Raw genomic sequence first — 12,515 nt, 5'->3', positions numbered from 1 at the left:
TTTTGTAAGTTAATTAGGATATCACATTTCTCAAAATACAAATTGCATACATTAGACTTTTTTCCTCCTATAAAGCAGTGTAAACTCAATGAAGTTGATTTAATTATAATCTCTTAACTTTAATAACAAAAGCATACTAGTACTTATAACTTTTCAATACAAATTAACTTTTCTAATTAAATAAGTAAACAAAAATGCTAACTACACCCCTCACTTTACTACCCACACCCCTTTTTAAAAAAAAAAATTAGATTACCAAAAATGCCCTTATCTATTGTCTACATCTTCATCTTCAAAACCATAATCTTTATCTTCAAAATCATAACTTTCTTATTCATCAACATCTTCATTCATATCCTCAAAATCCTAACCTTCATTTTGGTCATTTTAAAAGTACATTTTTTCAGTTCAAGTACGTTTACGTGAACTCAGTTCAAGTATGTTTACGTGAACTGAGTTCAATTACAATCTGAGATTTTTACAATTTTACAATGTACGTGAACTCAGTTCAAGTACGTTTACGTTAATTCATTTCGCGTACTACCTGAGTTTTTTTACAATATTACAATGTACGTGAACTCAGTTCAAGTACGTTTACGTGAACTCAGTTCACGTACGATCTGTGATTTTTATAATTTTACAATTTACGTTAACTAAGTTCAAGTACATTTACGTGAACTCAATTCAAGTACGTTTACGTGAACTCAATTCACGTACTACTTGTGATTTTTACAATTTTACAATATACGTGAACTGAGTTTACATACCACCAATGAGTCTCAAACTCCATTAATTACGCAATCTTAAATCACGTACGTTTACGTAAACTTAATTCATGTACTTTATGAGATTTCTACAATTTTACAACGTACGTGAATTCAGTTCACGTAATGTTACAATGTATGTGAACTCAGTTCACGTAAAATCATCAGATTTTGAAAAAATTTACGAACTCAAAAACAAAACAATAAATATGATGGGTGAGTTATGATGATTTTGTGATATGTGAGTTTTGAGTGGTTAAGAATGGTGATGAAGGGATAAATAGAGTTAAAGAATATTATAAATATGCAAGGGGTGACTTCAACACTCATTAGTGCTTCAACACTCGTCAACCTTTAATAAATGCAATTTCCCAAACGCATGACCAAACCAATCAAACACAAACAACGAAGGAGGTGACTTTCGAAATCATATGAATAATATAAATAAGAAAAACCCACAAATAATCATAATAGACTGTATCATAACACATAATCTCTTTATAATATAACCTCAAAGTCACTCAAGTAAAATCAATATCCTATTATAATATGCACCAAATCATCTAAGAGAAATTATTATCACTTTTGTAACACATTAGTCACAATAAAACAATCACAAGAAAATACAATCATATGCATGAGCTTAGACTCTACTTCTTCACAATTTGGTATCATTCTAACTCTGAAATACTTGGTCAGGAGGCTTGATACTAGGCCAACACTTGAGTTGACAGAAAATTCAAAATGCCCATGTCCTCATAGATCCCCTCGACTCAACCCAATACACATATACACAATAGTCGAGATAAACGTGTGTTGCATGGTAGCTCCCAATATTTGGAGTGCTACCTCCATGTCACCTAGGAATTCTCCACCCGAATACATCCAAGGTCAAACAATCTTGTCTTAAAGTTCAACAGTAGACCGCCATGATCAGGGTTATTCAGATGTTCTTCCCTGAAATCACTAGGACCTATATGATGACAAAATAATTTTCACTTCAAAAATTCTCATCATCTTCCAAAATTCCCAGCATCTATTTTCTCCCCTTTTTGGCCAAGACAACTCCTTTAAGGGTGCCTTCTTTAACACAATACGGGGTTACTTCATCCATTATGGGGTTACTTCAATATTCTCATCACAAATTTATAACATCACTATCATCAATCATACATCATCTTCATCACATAAATCTATATCGTATAATGCATCCATCTTTTATCATCACATCAAATAAACTCATATAATTAAACATATGCATATAACTTCATTTAGCATCACAATAATATCAAATATAAAGTATCACAAAAATATCGAAAATTAAGTTAATCAACACCTTATGAACATTTCTATTTCAATTTGAATCTCACATTTCTCATATTTTATCATTAATTAATTTATCTCTCAAAGGATCACTGTTGTACGTAGTGAGCCCCAGATGAATGTTAGAAAATAAAGTTTTCCCGTTTATCTCATAATATATTATACTCATGAATTCAAACGCTCTCTCACCCATTATCTTATTTTGATGCTTTGACACGCTATAAACAAAAAAGTCTTTGTTCTTTGACTCCTTATCCTTAAATCTATCTAACTCGATAGTTTATGGGTAAACTTAACTTAAATCAGAAAATAATAGGTGGATAATATAGTTATTGTTCACACAGTCGTTTTGGCGTTGATTTCACTCAAATCGGACTTATGGTGAAGAAAAACAGTGAAAAAAAAGGGATTCCATAATTAGAGAAGTTTAGTTTTTTAGAGTGAAATTGTGATGGTTAAAAATATAAGAAAGTGTGTTTAATTGATTAAATAAATGCATAAAATTATATACTGAAATTTGGACAAAAACGAGAGAAAAAAAAATTAAACGGTCACTTTGATTTTCTATTTAACTCTCACTTCTCCCATTGCTTTGTGCGGCTGCCGTTTTCTTCTATTTTCTTTCTACCATAGCTCTAATATCTTTCTGTTAAGAGTTATCATTAACCTAGCTCATTGAACCCAATTAATTACACATTTATTTTAATTATTTATTTTCCATTAAAATAATATTTTCCAAGATATCAAATTAAAATATTATCATATTTTGAAAATATTTAAAATAACAAAATAAATAAATATAACATCAGTATTTTATATTAGCCACTAAATCAATTAAATATTTATAAAATAGACACATCACAACAAACACACGTATAAAAAAAAAAGTGCAATATTACTAATGTTTCTAAACCAATATTTTATAAAATAGATTAATTAAAGTAACTAACTTTTTTTAAAATATAACAATAATAACAAAACTCTCATATTCAAAACTATTATGATACTAACTAAGATATGTATTTTAATATCTTAGTTAGTATCATAATAGTTTTGAATATGAGAGTTTTGTTATTATTGTTATATATTCAAAACTCTCATATCAAAACTATTTATTTTAATTATTTATTTTTCATTAAAATAATATTTTCCAAGATATCAAATTAAAATATTATCATATTTTGAAAATATTTAAAATAACAAAATAAATAAATATAACATCAGTATTTTATATTAGCCACTAAATCAATTAAATATTTATAAAATAGACACATCACAACAAACACACGTATAAAAAAAAAGTGCAATATTACTAATGTTTCTAAACCAATATTTTATAAAATAGATTAATTAAAGTAACTAACTTTTTTTAAAATATAACAATAATAACAAAACTCTCATATTCAAAACTATTATGATACTAACTAAGATATGTATTTTAATATCGACTATAAGTTCTAACAATTCTATAGTAAAAATAGATGCTCTTAAATAATCACAATATATTCAAAATAATTATTTATAAAATAATTAATTAAAATATGAAATAGTTACAAGTAATTAAAATATAATTGTATAGTATTTTAACAATTATCAATGTATATATACACGTAAAATCATCTAAAGTCTTATTCTCTAAAACCCTCACACTAAAATACTTTTATATTTAGAAAATTAATAAAATATAATATTAATAATTTATACTACTCATTAAATTAAATATGTATAAAATTATCACACCACAACAAACACATATAAAGAAAACTAATCATAAAATTATTCGACATATATTCTAAAATAATTTTAACATCGACATATGTATAATCATTTACAAAATAGTTTATTTTTAAAATTGGGGTATTACAATTTTCCTTTCCTTAAAGAAATTTTGTCCTTGAAATTTATAGGGAAATAATATCTAACTACACTCAAGATTCAAACTTAGTCTCAAACAATATAATAAACATGTTTACGGCTTTCACTACTCACTTAAACATAACATGTCAAGAATCCTAGCATGATAACATAACATGACACAACAAATCAATTAAAGACATCACATTCAACAACTCACATATGAATGAAATATCATGATTAATCATTATTGTTTATAGATAAAACTAAGCATGTTAATTTAGTCAACAACAACTTACTACATTTAGTTGAATTAAATAACACATATATAAGATATGCTTTCGAGTTCAACTAACTTCTCAAATAATATTATACTAGTTTCACTATGTTAAAAGAGTGTTTAAATCCGAACAACAATTACTCTACAGGTTTCATAAAAGTTAGACATATAGAAAAACCATTAAAATATTTCGCACCTCAAAGAATTACAAATACAAATGCATATAACAACACAATGATATGCAGTCACAATTTTTTTTTTTTTATAACTAATGTGTATAATCAGAGCAGAATAAGACCAAAATTTTCACAAATAGTTTCAACTCATTCGCAGTCTAGTTTAATTTCAAAGTCTTATACATAAAATTCATTTAATAGAGAACACAGATAACCATAATTGGGTCAAGGTTCACTCTTGACTGATAGATGACACATGAGTTTTCTACCACACACCTCTCACCTAAACTTGACATCACCAATCCTTATGAAAATACAATTTTGCTCTTTTAACTTGAGAAATTTTCAGAATATTTGAAACTTTTGAACAATTCAAAACTTTCAAAGCTTTCTAGATTTGGAAACTTTCAAAACTTTTTAGATTTAGAAAGTTTCGAAACTTTCTCAATTTGGAAACTTTCTCGATTTGGAAACTTTCGAAAAATTCCAGATTTGGAAACTTTCGAAACTTTACAGATTGAGAAACTTTCAAAACTTTCAAAACTTTCTAAATTTTCGAAATGTAATCCTTATTTTGAAAATTTGAAACTTTTGAAAAGTATAAAAGAAAATTTGTAATTTTCTATTTAGGAAGTTTCGAACTATTCGAAAGTTTAGAAAATTTTGAAAATTGTCATTTTGAAAATTTTGAAATTTTGCCAAGTTAAAATAAAAAAATTGTATTTTCATATGGATTGGAGGGTGACAGGTTTAAGTGGGGGGTGAGTGATAAAAAACTTAAAAGATACAGGTTTATAACTCAACCAACCTAAAGATAATGTTCGGAGAAATGTACTGTGCACCCCACAGTTTTACCTGCCACCCCCCATAATTTTTTATTGACCAATCTACCCTTTTTACTTTATATAAAATTTATCAGTAAATTTACTACACTCTTTTCTCACCCCCACTTTCGAAAGTTTTTCAAAAAAATTCTATTATTCGAAAGTTTCAAACTTTCGAAACAATCAGAGGTCAGATTTCAACAACACTTTCGAACCTTTTGTGAAAAATCCAAAGATTCGAAATGCAATTTTCCCAGAAATCACAAAACATTCGAAACTTTGGGGGGGGTGCATGATAGAAAAATCCTGACACATAACTCATTCGACTTGATTGGATAGACCAGCTCTAGTACCACTGATGTGACACCCTAAACCCCAGAATAATATATACATATATAATAATTTATAGCATATGTGTATATAAATTTGCAGCCGATAAATAAAAATTAATTTAGAGGAAACAAAAACTTTTGCACGTTAATTAGGATATCACATTTATCAAAATACAAATGGCACACTTTAGACTTTTTTCCTCATACAAAATAGTGCAATCTCAATGAACTTGATTTAACTATAATCTCTTAACTTAATTCCAAAAACTTACGAGTACTTTTATGGTTTGATACAAAAAAAATTGTTTCTAATTAAATAAATAAAATACAACTTATAATTGTCATTCCCGATATCACCTATTAGAGCAGGGTTTATCCCAAACTTAAACTTCAAGACTCATTAACCTGTAATAACTGGTATTTCGCAAATGCAAGGCCAAGCTCATCAAACACAAACCACAAAATATGCGAGTTTCAAAATTATGTTGGTAGTATAATATAAATAAGAAGAACATGCAAATAATCATAATAGACCATATCATAACACATAATCTCATTATAATATAACATCAAAGTCACGCAAGTAAAACCATCATCTCATTGTAATACACATCAAACCATCTAAGAGAAACTATTATTACTTTTGAAACACATTAATCACAACAAAACAATCACAAGAAAATGCAATCATATGCATGATCTTAGACTCTACTTCTTCACAATTTGGTACTATGCTAACTCTGAGGTACTTGGTTAGAAGGCTTGATACTATGCCACCACCCAAGTGGATAGATGATTTAAATTAGTCATGTCCTCATATATTCCCTCAACTCATCTCGATACACATATACAGGGCAGGCGAGTTAAACATGTGTTGCATGGTATCTCCCAAGTTTCAGAGTGCTACCTCTAAGTCAACTAGGAATTCTACACCCAAATACCTCCAAGGTCTAATAATCCTTCCTTAAGGGTCAATAGTAGACTGCCACAATCAGGCTCATTCAGTTGTTCTTCCACAAAATCACTAGGCTTGTCAGACCGTACCTATATGATGATAAAATAATCTTCACTTCAAAAATTTTCATCAACTTCAAAAATTCCAAACGTCTATTTTCTCCCCTCGTTGGTCTAGAATACTCCATTAAGAGCATCGAGTTAGGATCATCACTATTTTCAATATGTGTTGAAGACTTTCAGACAAGTAGTAGATTCAAGATGTTGATCAGAGGATGTGCAAATGCTTTGTCCTCTTTGGAACGTTGATTTTCTTCATAGTGTTGACTCTTATTAGAGCGTTGACTTCTTTTAGAGCATACGACATAAGTTAGAGTTAGACGATCAAATGCCTGAAGTGATGATGTGATTATCAGTGGTAAACAATCACTCGTTTGTTAAGCTTATTAGAGACAAATGATTACTTGCTTTATCAATCGTATCAGAGGCAGACAAGTTGCATTCAATAGAGACTACTGAAACAAAATATATCATGTATTTTCAGAGTCACTAGAACTAGAACATTGCTTGAGTTATAAGATTAAGCCAAAACACAACATTGCTTCGCGTCACTAGAGGGGCAAGTTAGAGCGCTTATTTGTTTGTTTTTGTTATCACTAAAACATCTACCAGAGGATTGTAGCTAAAACCCCTTTTGCACTAACACACCCTATAAAATTTTCTAACTCTTGTTTTAAGCTCACCAAATTTTAAGGGTTCTCATTAGTCAATTATTATTCAAAGGACTTCAGCCACACCTAGCAAGTCTTAGATGAATTTTGGGAAATACGACTTCTGTGTTCATTTGACTTACTTTACACTCATGAATTCAAACTCACTATCACCTCATACATTAATTGACACTTTCATAAAATATGTGAATCACCAAGAGTTTCAAAGCAACACCAACCCTACAACGCGCAACAAACGTGTCTGAATGTGTTTGAAATCAACGTCTGGTTCATAGGATCACCAAAATACGACTAGAAAATCATGCAGAGCATAAAATCAAAGTTACATAATTAATTAAAAATTTAGGAATAAGAACGAAGATAAAATGATGCCAAATAGATAATAAGATAAAGTCTCACTGACGCACCGAAGCACTGACAAGATCCGACGTCATCTTTTCCAATGATGAAAATGGAGGCCAGAAAAGGCAAAATACAGTCCATTCAAACAGTGACGGATCTTGCACAAAATATTAGGGGGAGCTGGGGAGCGACAAGTATTAACTAAAATATTATAAATAAAATTCTTAAAAGTCCTATAGTGTTTTTTTTTTAGAGTTTCACATAATTCATACATAGTAGACAAGTTGAAAAAATTATAATTTCAATTCTCACAAGTTTTACAATTTTCACAAGTCACACAATTCAATCAAATCAAATCAAATCAAATATATCCATTTTACCATTTTCATCTTTGTCGAAAACTTTCTTCTTAAAAAATGCATCAATTTTTGTATGTTTAAATATTGTGTCACTCCTAAAAAAATATACATATTAGTTAAAACAATTCACAATTAAAAAATAGTATCACACTGTAACATATATCAAAGGTTAACATGAAAAAGTTTGCTAATAGTTAGTAGTTGAGTTGCTAACTAGGGTGTTAGAGTTTGTATGTTCGAGATTAGTTAGTTTATCATTCGATATTAGGTAGTTTATCTATATATAGAGCTTGTTGTATTAATTTTATTATAGTTTAGTAGTATAAATTCTAAGAGAGGACACAACAAATATCAGATAGAAGAGAGGTACATGGGTGGAGAGGGATGAGGCGAAATGCAACGTCAATTTCTCAAAACTATACAATTTGAGGATATTTTAATAATTTATCACTATTATTTTGATAATATATGATTATTATATATATATATATTTAAAAAATATAAGGGGTGTTGTGGCCCCTGCCCACCTCCGAGAAGATCCGCCACTGCATAATGAGGGTTCATGTCTAGTTGCGTTTCTTCATTTTTTTTTGTGTGTGTGTGTGAGGAAGATGAGTAATATTGGTCTGGGGAGTGCAGGAGTAATCCGGACGTGTGCAGGTTCAAGTGGAAATAGCCCAGCACAACAGTAAGGCCCAGTCTGCTGAAACCGAAAAAGAGTCATTTTGTCGGTGCCAAAACAAAAAAGCTTACTGCCGTGTGTTATCCAATATTGTGTTTAGAAGTTGGAAACAGGGATACAAAGAGCAGTCTGCTCCAAAATCTATTTTCTTTCGGTTTCTAAATTTCTAAAAAAATTGTTAATTGTTATTAACTTCAATATTATTCATCAAGTATATTTTTATAAAATAAATAAAATGGTTAAACATGATATCAGCATTTTATATTAATTATTAAATCAAATATGTATTAAATTGTAACACCACATCAAATATACATATAATGAAAATTAATCAATATATTTATTAATGTATATTCTAAATCACTTTTAATAATAAATTAATTCTCTAAAATTCTATTTAATTAATGAAATAGTTTTTTTTTTTTTTTTTAATAAAATATGAAGTGCTACAATTTACATCCCATGAATGTTCTTGATTGAGAGATATTGCATAGTATTTTATCGATAGAGATATTAGCGCAACTTGTCATTCTATTTTTAATGAAGAGTCTTTTACAACGATGATTTCTTAGACAATTAAAAAGAATATGCATACTAAAACTATATTATATTATTTGTGTCCAAGGGCAAGAAAACTTGTTTGATTGGAGATTTTTTTTTTCTTTCTGTTTCTTTAATAAATTTTTACCTTAATTAAAAAAAATTATAGCTGAATTAAAAAAAAAATTTGATCGAACCCTATCTAATATTTGTTACATTTTAAATTGTAATTTTTAAAATCACCATGTGCCACTTCATCTAAAATTAGCGATGCTAATATTTTTTTATTAAAAAAAATTCATAAAAACTTTTTTAAAACTTGTTAGAATTTAAAAGCCTATAAATTAAATGAAAAATTATAAAGATTAAAATTAAAATAAAACATATTTATAAGGACAAAAACATATTTAAATCTAATTTCTATATCAATATTTACATGTCCTTTTGAAGTTGCTTTTGCCAAAAGATTTGCCTTAATTTAATTTGAAATTTGACTCTTGGCCCAAAAAAAGGATATCTTCTTTCCATATATATAGAGAATACTACTTTATTATTTAGCAACATTGAATTGTAATACTCCAAGAAGTGACATGGCTTACTCAAATTCTTATATGTTTCTTGGTTTGGGACTTTTTGTTATTCTCTCTTCTCAAGTTCTAGCTGATAATGTTCCTCCTCCTCCCCCTCCCCCTCCTCCACCTCCTACAATTATTTGTGAGTCATGTTAGCCTATAATGTATACAATTTATTAAAAATATGATTCAATACATTTATAAATATTTTTACATTAACACACACTCTAATTAAATTTATTAAAATGATAAAAATATAGTTTGTAAGTCTAAGTTCAACTGGTAAATGTCGATATTGTTAGGTTGGGTATTTTGTTCCAAATTTTAACTCACGACTTCAAAGTTGTGTGAATTAATTATAGTGGAATTTACATCTCTTCTAAGATAAAATAAAAATGATATTAATATAAAACTAGGATCCTCAAATTAAACTTATTAAAATGATATTAGTATTTTATAACTTTATGATTACTTGGTTTCAATATGAATTTAATTGCTAAAATTGTACTATTTTTTATTTAATCCTTATAAGTGTTTTATTTATTTGGATTAAGTCCTTGTAAATACAAAAAATGTTGTTTTTAAACCCTTATGTCAGTTTATGGGATCACATATGATCTCAAAGACTTAATATAACATTTTTAAAATTTGCAGAGATTAAATTTAAACAAAAATACTTACCATGACTAAAACAAAAAAAATATATAAATGCAAGAACTAAAATCATATTCAGACCTCAAACTTTTATTAAAGTATACGTTTTCTAATGAAGTTAGAGAACCATACTTATAAGGTTTATATATATATATATATAAAATGGGGTGATAAATAAAAAAAACTCATAATTTTGAGTGTTAAAAGTTAGCCCATTATGGCCCAATGTAGCCATTTGAACCCAAATTGCGGTATTGCGTGGTGACTTTGTGCATGAATTGCTTAGTGATTTGCGAAAAACAACATTATGGTGTAATTCAGTTGTTGGCCACAATTTGAAACAATTCAAAAGAGAAGAAATTTAAAATCCACTCCTTCACTTTTTGCTTTCTATCTTCTCATCTTTACAAAAAAAATATTTTAGTGCACCCTGTTAATTAAGATATTTCTTTCTAAAATGCCCTCTGCGTACATAGTTTACAAGGCTTTGATGGATGTTACCTCTCTTGTGCCGTTATATCTTAATTCTTAACCTTTGGTTGTAAATTGTTTGGTCACTTATATTTTTGTAAAGTTTATTTCAGGTGGATGAAGACTCTCAAGCTTCTCTTGATAGTCTCCAGTCCATCATGGAGGAAGAAAAGAAGAAAAAAATTATTAGTAGGCTTGGCAATATTAGTCGGCATTCACAATTCAGTGGAACATTTGCACGGGTTACCATGGTACTAACTTTTTACCCAATTGACTAGCTTTTAATGCAGTGGACTTGAATGACACCAGTATATTATTTTTGGTAGGATGGTTCTAAAGCTGTATTTAAGGGCAATCCTAGTTCTTCTCGTAATATGCATCTTAAATCACAAAATGTCACTCGGGGCCCAGCCAAAAAAATTGCGTGGGATCATCCAAGGTTGCCTTCAACAAAGGATAAGATATTGGAGTTGCTTCATGGATTTGTAAATCAGTTTCTTTCTGGGGGATACAATGGTATGCTTTTTCAGAATATAGTGTATCAGTTGCGATGTTTATATTATATATGGAGGATATATATATATATATATATATTAATTTCTATTTCACTTTTATATTTCTTGATTTAATGCGTTCTCCATTAGTTATGGTAAACCGAATGACAACCGTGGATAGTTATGCTGGCTTGATGGATGAAGTGACACTTCTAAAAGCTGAAGCTGATCAGATGATTGTCCTTGCAAATTTGATACAGAAGAATGTTGCTAAATCTATTCATCATAACCGTAAATTTCTAAATCACTTGTTTGATGAAGAAGATAAAGTTTCCAAAAGTGATGAGGAAGATAAAGTTTCCTTAAGTGATGAAGAGGTAAAATTTCTAAAAGTGATGAGGAAGATAAAGTTTCCTTAAGTGTTGAAGAAGATAAAGTTTCCAAAAGTGACGAGGAAGATTAAGTTTCCTTAAGTGACGAGGAAAATAAAGTTTCTTTAAGTGACAAGGAAAATGAAGTTTCTAAAAGTGATGAGGAAGATAAAGTTTTCAAAAATAACGAGGAAGACAAAATTTCAAAATATGAGAAAGACGAAAGTTTAAAAAATGAGAAGAAAGATAAAAATTTTAAAAGTGAGGAGGAAGATAAAGTTTTCAAAAATGATAAGAAAGATAAAATTACAAATTAAAAATAATGAGAAAGATAAAGTTTCCAAATGTGAGGAAGAAGATAAATTTTCTTTAATAAAATAATTAAATCTGGCGAGTAATATAAAATTTTCACGTGTAATATAAATTTCCCCTGTATAAATAGCATGCAAAAAAAAAAAATAAAAAATCTAGATGTATAAATAAAAGGTTGAAAGTAGACCTTCTGCTTTTATATATATATATATATCAAAACTTCAGTTATATATATAGTTTATATCGATATTTGAGTTAGGATATATTGATTTCAGATGTCAAACTTTCCATACTTACACCTTCAATACTTCTTTAAAAAAGACGAATTAAATTAATCCAATTGTTGAATAATCTTAAATTATGTTGATGATCTTATATACAAAACTTCAAACATTTTAGAAACTTGTTGGTATAAGTTTTAGTAACAGATATTGTAAAATCATGATTTTTTGAACTATTATTAAAACTTAATTGTAGTTT

The 12,515-nt window shown here is 28.5% G+C and overlaps 1 pseudogene; it reads left to right on the top strand.

The window, feature by feature from the left end:
• The first annotated feature begins 9,726 nt into the window (after positions 1-9,726).
• Positions 9,727-12,276, top strand: LOC101510120 (uncharacterized; annotated as a pseudogene).
• The last annotated feature ends 239 nt before the right edge of the window (positions 12,277-12,515 follow it).

Source organism: Cicer arietinum, chromosome 5 (assembly GCF_000331145.2).
Source record: "Cicer arietinum cultivar CDC Frontier isolate Library 1 chromosome 5, Cicar.CDCFrontier_v2.0, whole genome shotgun sequence".
Classification (NCBI taxonomy): domain Eukaryota; kingdom Viridiplantae; phylum Streptophyta; class Magnoliopsida; order Fabales; family Fabaceae; genus Cicer; species Cicer arietinum.
Note: the sequence above shows the minus strand (reverse complement) of the source record. Positions and strands in the feature narration are given on the sequence as shown.